This window comes from Pinus tabuliformis, chromosome X (genome assembly GCF_031772625.1).
Source record: "Pinus tabuliformis cultivar Carrire ecotype Pingquan chromosome X, CPIR1, whole genome shotgun sequence".
NCBI lineage: Eukaryota > Viridiplantae > Streptophyta > Pinopsida > Pinales > Pinaceae > Pinus > Pinus tabuliformis.
In genome coordinates this window covers 1,589,794,688-1,589,805,823 of record NC_142308.1, presented here as the reverse complement: position 1 = coordinate 1,589,805,823, position 11,136 = coordinate 1,589,794,688, and positions in this window count along the sequence as shown.

Sequence of the window (11,136 nt, the reverse complement as noted above, 5' to 3'; positions counted from 1 at the left end):
AGAGAAACCGCACAGAAGATTCTACGCGCAGGGTTGTGGTGGCCAACCCTTCATCTGGATTCAAAAGCATACTAAAATGCATGTGATGTATGTCAATGAACAGGCAAACCATCATAGAGGGATGAAATGCCTTTGAATCCACAAATGACGTTGCAACCTTTCGAAAAGTGGGCAATAGATTTTTTAGGACCCATTAAACCTCAAGGAAAAACAAGCGCGAGGTATATTATCACTACGATGGAGTACTTGACCTGTTGGGCAGAAGCGCAACCGGTGAAGGATTGCATGGGCACGACTGCCGTGAAGTTTCTATTTGAACATGTACTGACGTGGTTTGGATGCCCGAAGATCTTGATGTGCGATCGTGGCACACACTTCCTAAACGAGATGATCAATGCGCTAACGGAGGAATTTCAGGGGTATCACTAGAAGAGCACACCTTATCACCCACAGGCTAATGTGATAGTGGAGGCATTCAACAAAGTGGTTGAAAACGCGCTGAACAAGGTATGCAATGCTCAACAAAGTGATTGGGACCTACACATACTTGTAGTGTTATGGGCTTATCGAACGGCATGTAAGAAACTGATAGGACAAACACCTTTTAGGTTTGTCTATGGAGTGGAAGCCATAATGCCTATGGAATACATCGTGCCTAGTTTGAACATAGCAGTGCTTATAGTTATGACGCATCGTGGAGCCCTGGAGGAGAGGCTTGCGCAGTTGGATGAGCTTGAAGAAGAATGATTTTTGGCTGGATTTCACTAGCAGGTCCAAAAGCAGTGTGAAAAGGCATGGCACGACCGACATATCAAGTTGCACACATTCAAGGTAAATGATCTGGTTTTGTTGTATGATAGTAAGTTTGATAAACTCCCCGGAAAGTTCAAGATGCACTGGTTAGGGCCATATATTATTAAGGAGATTACCGACAGAGGCGTGGTACAATTGGTCAAGTTAAATGGAGAACCCTTCCCAGGAAAGGTGAATGACAGTGATTTGAAGCCATATGCTTGCGATCCGACAATGTGACTATATGAAAGTGGCATAGTCTTAGCACCCCAGGTAGATAAAAGGAGGCATGGGACTATAAAATACACTGCCCGGGAGCTACACGATGTTAGGACTGCGCGAAGCAGTGAAGTGTCACAGGGTCTGCAACAGTGCGAAGATAACTGAGCTCGCGCATAGGTTTGCCGGAAAGTGACCATTAAAGTTACTATTCACGATTTGATGGTTGGTTTTAGGCCAAATGGAGCAGGCGAGAGGCATTTAAGGTGAAATTTATGGGTTAGATTCTTGGAAATCTACCGCCAATCTAGCATTAATGGGTCGAATGTGGGGGGAATGGTCAAATTCAAATTCAAAAGGCCCTATAAATTACAAGCGGCTGTCCAACGAAGAACACTTGTCAATTTGAGAACTGAGTTTTTGCGCTATCAAGTGTTTATGGACCTGTCGAACTTTGAGGCCTTGAGAGCAAGTTCAGTGTTTGTAACATTTCCAAAGGAGACGCAAGACCTTCTAACTAGACTGATGTCGACACCCACGAAAGTCGTGCAAGAAATTGTAGAAGTAGAAGCCCTAGAGAGTGCCAGAGCGATAGTTGAGGTCCCTAAATCACCCCATATGCTGTGACCTATGAAGGATAAGTAGATCATGATCTTGGTACGCATCTCACCCAAAAATATACAGAGGACTAAACTCACCTTGCAAGAAAAGGGGAAGGCCATTAATCTGGAGGCCGAAGAAGAGGAGGAAGAATTTGAAGAAATCCTGGTGGATGAGGAGGATGTAGAGATGGAAGTTGAAACCCAGGGTGTGGACCCTATTACCCGGTTACCTGAATATGTGCCTCTGCATAAGGGTAAAGACAAGGTGCCGAAGGATATAGATGAGAGAAAGAGTTCTCTACAAACTCTGTTTCTCCCAGATGATATTATTTTTGAGGGACCGCACTTGGGGCGGGTTCCTGTGTTGAAATTTGAATATTGGGACCTCGTAGACCATGATATTTCCTGCATTTAGTGACTGAGAAGCTAATGCACTAGAAGATCGATGTGATGGGTGGAATGATTGAATTGGAGCTGCGCAAATGGCTCAGAGGTGTCAAGAAACTAGGGTTGCTAAACCTGCTCTAGGTGTCGCATTACCACCACGCCCCAGTGACCATTTTCATCATCAGACAGCTGCTCTACATGGTGCATGATGGGTGCTTGTGGCTAGAGGATCCCATCCCCATCATAGACCATCCAATCCACCGAATTACACGACTACCTTACTTAGGAGAGGATCCAACAAACATTTTAGAGGGAAAAGTTGGCAAGTTGGCCCCCACGTAGGCAATGAAAAAGAAGTTTTAGTTGGAGAAGAAGAAGCGAGGGTATTCCGTCTCTAGCATCAACAAACCTGTAGCCAAGGTCGTGACACAGATATTGGAAGGGAAGGTGATGTGGAAGTGCCACGCGGATGAGGTGCCTGTGCTAGTGGTTGCACTAGCGGCGCGATGCGCAGAAGGAGTCCAGTTCAATTGGGTGAACTATCTATGTGGCGAGTTCGTTGCGAGTTGTCATGAGGCACAAGAGCAGGGAAAAATGTTTCATTACATGTGGCTCCTATTGTCGATCGTACTGGTGGCATGGGAGCTGTTCGAAGATAGCCAGTTCCCTTCGATCGCGCTAGAACTTCTAGAGGCAGCGAAGTACACTTCGCTGTGGGTGACCAAGGATGCACAGCGGATCAAAGAAAGCAAGATATTTTGGGTGCTAATGGAGATGAACATTTGGATGGGGATCAATCACAAGTCGCAGTTATCACCCACAGTCTACAACAGTTTGCAGAGCTTTACAGAGTTCAAAGCAAATTTCCACCATGTCTTCATCAGGGCGTGGAAGGACCCTATGAAGACGTGGCATGATTTACTGTATTTGGTGACTGACAATGTGATATTTGCAGTCCTTGAGTCTTGGCCATCGGAGTGGTGTGCTCCAGCCGACTCCATGGTGGAAACATAGAAGTCTACCGCACAAGGCAAGAAGGAGGAGATAAAACTTTGAATGGCGCAGCTAGTGGAAAAGCACAGGAAAGAAGAAGCAGCGGCTAAGGCCCATGTAGCGTGCGACGCTGCGAAGATGGCAGAACAACAGAAAACAGGAGAAGAAGAGCGCGAAGGACATAAGTCACTTTTGCCCGAACCAAAGACAGATACAGAACAGGGTGGCATGGACATGTAGACGATATCCACCCAACTCAAGCGTCCACGACCACTAGAGCAGATAGTGTTGCGAAAGAAGACAAAATCCTCAAAGACTTCTTTTGACCCAATCACCCTCACTGAGGGGGATTTACATGATATCAGTGAAACAGTGAGGGAAGTCACCGCAGAGGCCCTCCAACAATTTGAGGAACCAAAGCAGCTGGTATTGGGGGCTCTTCAGATAGAGTTGCAGGAGTTGCAGGTTCACACTCCACAAGTTGGCGCAGTGTCCACCAACCTCGTAGTCGGCACTTCAGTTGCCGAGGAAATGTTGCGCAGCAGGGTGACCAACACTATAATGCTACCACATTAGGAACTTACTACAGAGAAGGAGGCTGACAAACCCATGTTTAGAAGTTTGAAAGGGTAGGGTTGAACATGGCTGCTCTCCCTCGGGAGACACTCTACCTCTTATAGGATGGAGTCACTGCATAACTCAGGGCCAAGGAGAGTCACGCTCTGCAGGTGATGAGCGAGAAGTGCATCAACATTGAGCAGTTGGGCCTGCAGCGCAACGAGGCAGTGGAGAAGAACAAACAGATAATGCAGGTTGTGGAGGAAGCCTGTTGGATGGTCTCGGAGTTGGACATTTAGGCAAAAGAACCGATGGAGGTGCACGTCCGTAAGTTAGCCACCGGGGTGCACGATGCAAGAGCAGAAATGTCCAGGGTTTGGCTGGAGATGAAACTTCAGATAACAAAATTGCAGTTGAGGGCTCAGCCTTCAACTCCGTTGGAGGTTAGAGAACAACACACCACCGCGGTTATGACAATGATTGTGGCGATTGACAATGCAGTGACAAACTGCATGTAGCTCTTCCAACATTCATTCGAGGTCCTAACCACTCTACAGGAGGACTCAAATGTAGAGTGCTTAGAGACAGAGGCATGCAAGCTACAACAGAGATATGACGAGGTAAAAGGGACCGCACAAACTGTTTCCCTTACACAAAGGCTTGCACGGATGTAGCAGGCAAAGGTGCTCAAGGAGCAGGTGGATGCCGCTCGACACAAAGAAGCTTGAAAGTGCGCCTACAACCATGAATCGACGAGGCTTATACAATTACAACCTCCATTGAAGCAAAGCTTGCGTAACTGCAAGAAATTCAGTAGAGGATTTAGGGTATCAGTTCAACAGCAGCAGTCACCAAACAACGCTTGGAAGAAGTCCAGCAAGCGGCCGCTCAATGTGCTACCGAAGTTGCATGGATTCAAATAGAGCTTGGAGATCTTCGCGCTAAGATCTCTACACCTGTAGAGTGACTTGAGGGCAAGTCTTGATGTTTGTGTTGGGGGCCTGTTGGGCGCGGGATCCCCCAATGGCCGTTTTGGGGCTTAGAGCCTAGATTTTGGTCTAATTTTGTAATTCCAATGTAAAGACTCCGTATTTTGTGGGCGCGGAGCGCGTAGTTGTTGAAGAGTCATAGGGTTGTTCACCCTTATTTTGATAATGTAATGTCGGTTGTAGAATATCTACCCATGGTCTGTGGACCATGGGATTGTATAAATAGAGCTAAGCTCTAAGTAGTTAGAGACACAATGTCTAAGTAATGAAGATATATGCGAGATAGCTCTGAAGGGTAAGTCTAAGTTTTGGGTCATAACATAGGTAGAGGCTCTGCAGCTGAGTGTGCAGAGGCCTAGTAGTCTGTAGCAGAGTGCGCGGATCCATGCAGCTGAGTGTGTAGGGCGAGTCAAGTCTATAACCATCAAGAATCATTAATAAAGAGAAGTTTTCTGTCATTTTGCGTATTTATTTCCTATTTATGCATCTATTATATTGGGTATGAATTTCACTTCTAATGCTTATATGATGTGCGAATGTGTATAAATATATTGGTTAAGTGAACACAAGTAAGAACATCTGTTTATGTGAAGCTAACCAAGATATGTTAATAAGGTAAGTAAGATACTTGGCCTAGATCGGGAGATATCGCAGTTCACTGCCATAGCAGCGCGAAAGGACTTTAGCCCTGGTTAGGGTTGCGTGGAAGCCGATTGTAACATTTCGCAAAGGTACTGAAGGGTAGAGTAGATGGATAAGCAACTTGCACGAAGGCAGGTATAGTTTGAATAAACCGACATCACAGCCATCTCAAGGGTGCGGAAACTTGGTTCCAACATCCCCCCATACTGCATCGGGTGAGACTTCAGTCCGCGCTCTGTAGGCTGATGCTGAAAGGGCCAGTGGTGTAGGGATTTGTTTGGCTAAATAAAGCTAAACTTGGATCAGGCCCCCTCAAGCCAATAGTATCAACCTCGTACACCAACTAAAAAGGAGACATGCCTATGAATTTCTTATTACTGACTCTATTTTCACATAAAGCATTAATGAGATTTTTATGCTAATTTTTCTTATTGAACTCCAAAAACTTTCTTGATGATATTGATCAAAGATTTATTGGAAGATTCAACCAACCCATTCCCCTGTGGACAATAGGTAGTTGAATGCCCCAATGTGATATGGTACTTCTCACAAAACTCCACCATCTTCTTGGAATTAAAAGCAACAACATTGTCGGTGACTATTTTATGTGGGAACCAAATCTAGACAAGATATTTGTTTCAATAAACTGAATCAAAACAAAATTAGTAGCTTGCCTGGTTGGGATTGCTTCAATCCATTTCGTAAAGTAATCCGTGGTTGTCAGGATCCACTTGTTCTGTGCAGATGATGAAGGATGGATTTCCCAAACAAAATTAAAACCCCGTTGCTGGAATGGAGCTGAGACTGAAACTGGTTGCAATGGTAATGGTAAAAGTTTTCTTTTCCCTTGAAAAATATGACATTCATGACAGCTCATCATTGTTTTATACACATAAAAGAAAGAGTAGGCCAATAAAACCCAACCCTCAAAATTTTGTTGGCTGTAGTTTTCCAAAAGAGGTGGCCACCACAATATCCTTTGTGGAAATCAGTCATCACATCTTTGCTTCATTTTCAACAAGACAGTTCAACAACACACCACCTGGATCTTTCCAAAACAAAACACCATCAAGAATACAATACTTTGAAGCTTTCAACTTTAATGATCTACTTTTACCTTTGGGCACTTCCGGTGGAGGATTTAAATGTTGCAATACATAAACTATATCAGAATACCATGGAGATGAAGTGAACATGTTTGATACCAGTACCAGTGAATCTTCTGCGTCTTGTTCAGAGAGGGCAGCAATGAGATTGATATGTAAATCATGAAAATTAGATTCGGCCATGAGCTTGGCCAAACCTTGTCCCTTGATGAGATTTGTCGGCTTTATCTCCAAATCATATTCTAACATTGCTACGATCCATTTTCCCTCGCCTACCTTCTGGATCTGTCTGCATAAGAACTTCTTTTACTGCTGTTGTTGGAACATAAGCTATGATGTGGGAATGCAAAATGTATACCCAAAAATATTTAAGCGCTTTCACCAAAGCCAAAGCCTGCTTCTCAATAATGTTGTATTTCAACGCTGCATCTCTTATTGTTCAACTGAAAAAAGCTATGGGTTGTTCATTTTTCTGATCCCTCTTTTGCATTAGGACAACTGCTAAAGTATGCTCAGAGGCAAATGAAAATATAATAAAATCTAAAGTATAGTCGGGACTGATCAAAGTAGGAGCAATAGATAATGAAAATTTAACTGCATTGAATGACTTCTTGGCATCTTCAGACCATCTTACCTCACTATCCTTTTTCAGCATGTCAGTCATCTCTCTCAAGTGTTCAGCGAGGTTGGGGATGAATCTCCTCAAAAAGTTAATTTTCCCATTAAATGATTGAATCTCTTTCTTGTTCCTCGGGAAATCTAACTGTTGAATTTCTTCAACTCTTGCAGGGTCAATACGGATGGTATCTTTGGAAATGATGTGTCCCAACAACTTGCCTTCCTCCATGGAAAATAGGCTCTTTTTGGGATTCAACGAAATGCCAAATTTTCTGCATCTCTGAAAGACAATTCTTAGATGATGTAATTGTTCTTCATCAGATTTAGAAAAAATTGTGAGATCATCTAAATAAATAACCAAAAAAAATCCATTTCGTTGGTGAAAGCAATGTCCATAGGCCGCTGAAATTTCACCTCTTCATTCTTCAATCCAAACGGAATTTTGGTGTACATAAATGTACCCCATGGTGTTGTGAAGGTTTTTTTCAATTGATCATCCTTGTGCACTAAAATTTGGTTGTAGCCCGAGTATCCATCAAGCAATGACATCTTGGAAGACCCAACTACCCTCTGCAGAATATGGTCCATCTTCAGCAGGGGATAATTGTCCTTCAAGGACACTTTGTTTAAATTTATGAAATCAATACAAAGACGAATCTCCCCTGTCTTCTTTCTCACCGGCACAAGATTTGACATCCATTCAAAAAAACGAATAGGAACTATAATACTAGATTTGTAGAGTCTATTTACCTCTTTCTCAATGGATGGCAACAATTTAGGATTAATCCTCCTCAGCTTCTAGTGGAACGACTTTTGATCAGGCTTAACCGGTATAGTGTGCTAAATGATGTTCTTATCATACACCTTTAAATCTGAATAGTCCCAAGAAAATACATCAAAAAATTCTGCCATCAAAGCAATGTACTTACTTTTCATCTCAGGAGATAAAGACTTTGACAATTTGACCATCTTAGGCTTGTCTGTTGTACCAATGTTTACATCTTCAACACCTTTTTTTGTGGGGACCATGGTGGGATTTTTAGCAACATCATCACGATCAAATAACTCTTCCAAAGGTACGAGACCTTGTGGAATGTTATTGTCTTTCAACTGCAACACTTCAACCTCGGTTGCTTTAATTTCTTGATCATTCTCATTACATACATCATCAATATGGGAATTCAGAAATTCATCCTCCATTTGCAAAAAGTTATTAATATGTTTGTCATCCCAACACACCTGCCAATATCTCAGATTGTTAGGGACAACTGGGCAGTGTTTAACATGAATTGAATACTTCTGCTTGGAACGGATGGGTATCTTAAACATACTTGCTGTAGTAGTAAGGGAATCAGCCATAAAATTATGAGTTATGGGAATCAAAGATAAAGTGTATTCTGGAAAAGTCTTAAGAATATTAAGGATAAAATTTTGGTAAGCTCGCATCCTTGGATGCTTGGCATGGTACTCCCCTTTTACGTATTTAATCACCAGCTCGGAGTCGCCATAAACTAAATTTTATTTGCTCCTAGATTCTTAAGAATTTTAAGGCCAATAATCAATTCTTCGTACTCTGCCTCATTATTCGAGCAATCAAAAGCCAACTTATAAGAACTTAATATTACATTTGAAGTGACTTTACCTGACTGATACAAAGGACCATGAATCCACATGCCAATCCAAACCCCTTCTTTTCTCAATGCACCATCAAACTCCATGGTCCAAAGACCATCTTCTTCATTTAGAAAATGAGATTTGGAGGGCTGATCTATCTGACTTTTTGGAGGATGACTTACCATCTCAACAATCTCTATTTTCTACACTGACTCAACAATCTTTTTAGGTGAACTTTCCGGCTGCAAACACTCTACATTCTTTTCCTTTTCTTCAACAATCAAATCTTCCTGTACACTACTTATAACATATAAAGCTTCTGAAATTTCTACAAGCTGACTATCATTATTGATTGGATTCATATCACTATAAAAAATGAAAGACTCTAGGTCGGTATGTACAACATGGATGGGGTGATTATTTGGTTTTTCTTTGCTACTAATCATGAATTTCATATTTTTCTCCCGGTATAATTTTCTAAGCTGCCTAAATACTGGTATAGTAACATATGAAAAATCAAGTTTCAAGGTTCCTTTCAGGTTTTCCCCCCAAGACTGTGAGAGAAACATGCCAAACCTTGGAGGTATATCCACGACCACTACATCCATCAACACATTCTTGTTTGGGATTTCGTCCAGGGACACTACTAAGTCTTTGATAAGGCCAAGGAATTTCACTCTTCCCGAATCAAATGAATAGAGGGAATGATAAGGTTGGTGATATTTAATCCCAGTTTGTCCACAATAGCTTTTGGCATAAGGTTATGTGAGGCACCAGAATCTAACATGGCATTATGGAGGATAAAATCATGGAGTTTCAGAATAAGATAGAAAGGTGGGACTTCACTATCTTCAGGACTTCCCTCTAGAGATGGACCAAACATAATTGTAGGTTTATCATCAGCAACATTAACTATATCTGACATCTGATCTACTTTCAACATCTTAGCAATTTGAGACTTGTACTTATCATTCTTGACTATTTTAGTTATAGGAATCAAAGCTTTCAATTTAGAAATTTCATTTTCTAAACTAAATAGATTGGATTGCTTGTATACCTCTTTTGCAGTGATGTATTTTTTTCAAGTTGTCCTTTGGCTTGAGACTCCTTTCTTTGACCTTCGCTTTGAGCCTCTTTTCTGTGACCTTCATTTTGAGCCTCTTTTGCAGTGATGACCTTATTTTCATGTTGTCCTTTGGCTTGAGACTCCTTTCTGTGACCTTCGCTTTGAGCCTCTTTTCTGTGACCTTCATTTTTAGCCTCCTTATCCTTCCTCACATTGATGGTAAAAGATTCATTAGTTTTATCCCAACTTAGTATGAAAATCTCCTCTTCTTTGTTTTGATCTGCAGGGGTTATTTCTTTGTCTTGTGCATCATTCTAGGCATTCTGCATTTCTGATTCAATGTGACAGACACATTCCTGCTCCTCAAATTGTACTGCTTCTGCAAATGGATGAGAGCATTCTAATATCCCATTTGGTACTCTTCGGTTTGCACTGCCCATGAATCATCATTTGCAAGGACAAGCTACTAATCACTTGGTGTAAAAGACTCCTGAGAAAACTGATCTTCCTCAGTTAGAAAAGTAGGTAGTTCATCTTCCTCAAAGAAATGATTTGCTGCAACAGTTTCTTCTTCATATTCTTTCGGGCCTTCAGTGTAATTTTGCAAAATGGAGTTCTGATTTGTCCCTGAGGATCCTGATTTTTCTGCTCTTTCTGCTTATTTATGAACTGTGGTTGTTGTTGTCCTCGATAATTTGGATTCCTTATTGAAGGCTCCACTTGTCGATCTACTATAGTCATTATGTCCATCATTATTTCCATGGTTTTTATCAGAGTGTCAAGTTTTACATCAGAAGATGAAGAGGACTCTTCCTTAATGGTAACTTTCTTCTCAGGTTTCTTGGGTTTTGTTTTAGATTTCTTGATCAACAGATTAGCTTCCACACTTACTGCATTTCGCTGCATTTATTGTAAATTTTCAGGGTCTCTCTCCCTAATATGATATGCCATGTCTGGGTCAAAGGCATCAGGATAGTGGAGGAGTGTTAAGGCAGGGGGAAGTTTCATGTCATCAGGTGTGGAATTATACATCAGATTGAACCTTGTTGTGAATTCCTGCACTGTCTCATTCGAGTTTATTTTCATGGAATAATACTCAGCAAAAATCTAGTAATGGATTCTTTTATTCTTGCCATCGGGTTAAGAACAACTCTATCAACCGTTGAGATCTATTGATAGAATTGTCTGCCAAACTACGAAACCATTTCTTAACATCTCCAGGAAAGCTCTGGGCTATAATTCTCATCTTAGCATCCTCTTCATCAACCTCTTCAAGATCGATGAAATCCACCAATTTGTCAACATGCTGCTAGGCTATGATTTCTAAATTTCCATCAAAAAGAGGGAGTCTTTGGCCATAGTTTTGAGGAAGAGCAGTAAGTTGACTAGGTAATAACAGAGGGGAAAACCATGCCACGACTACTAGAGGGAGTTGTACATGTGATACAATGGGTTGTGTTGATGGAGATGATACTAATGGAGGTGTTGGTAAATTAAAAATAACAAATGATGTAGCTGATGTGTTTGGAGGTGTAGCGGAGGATGAAGCA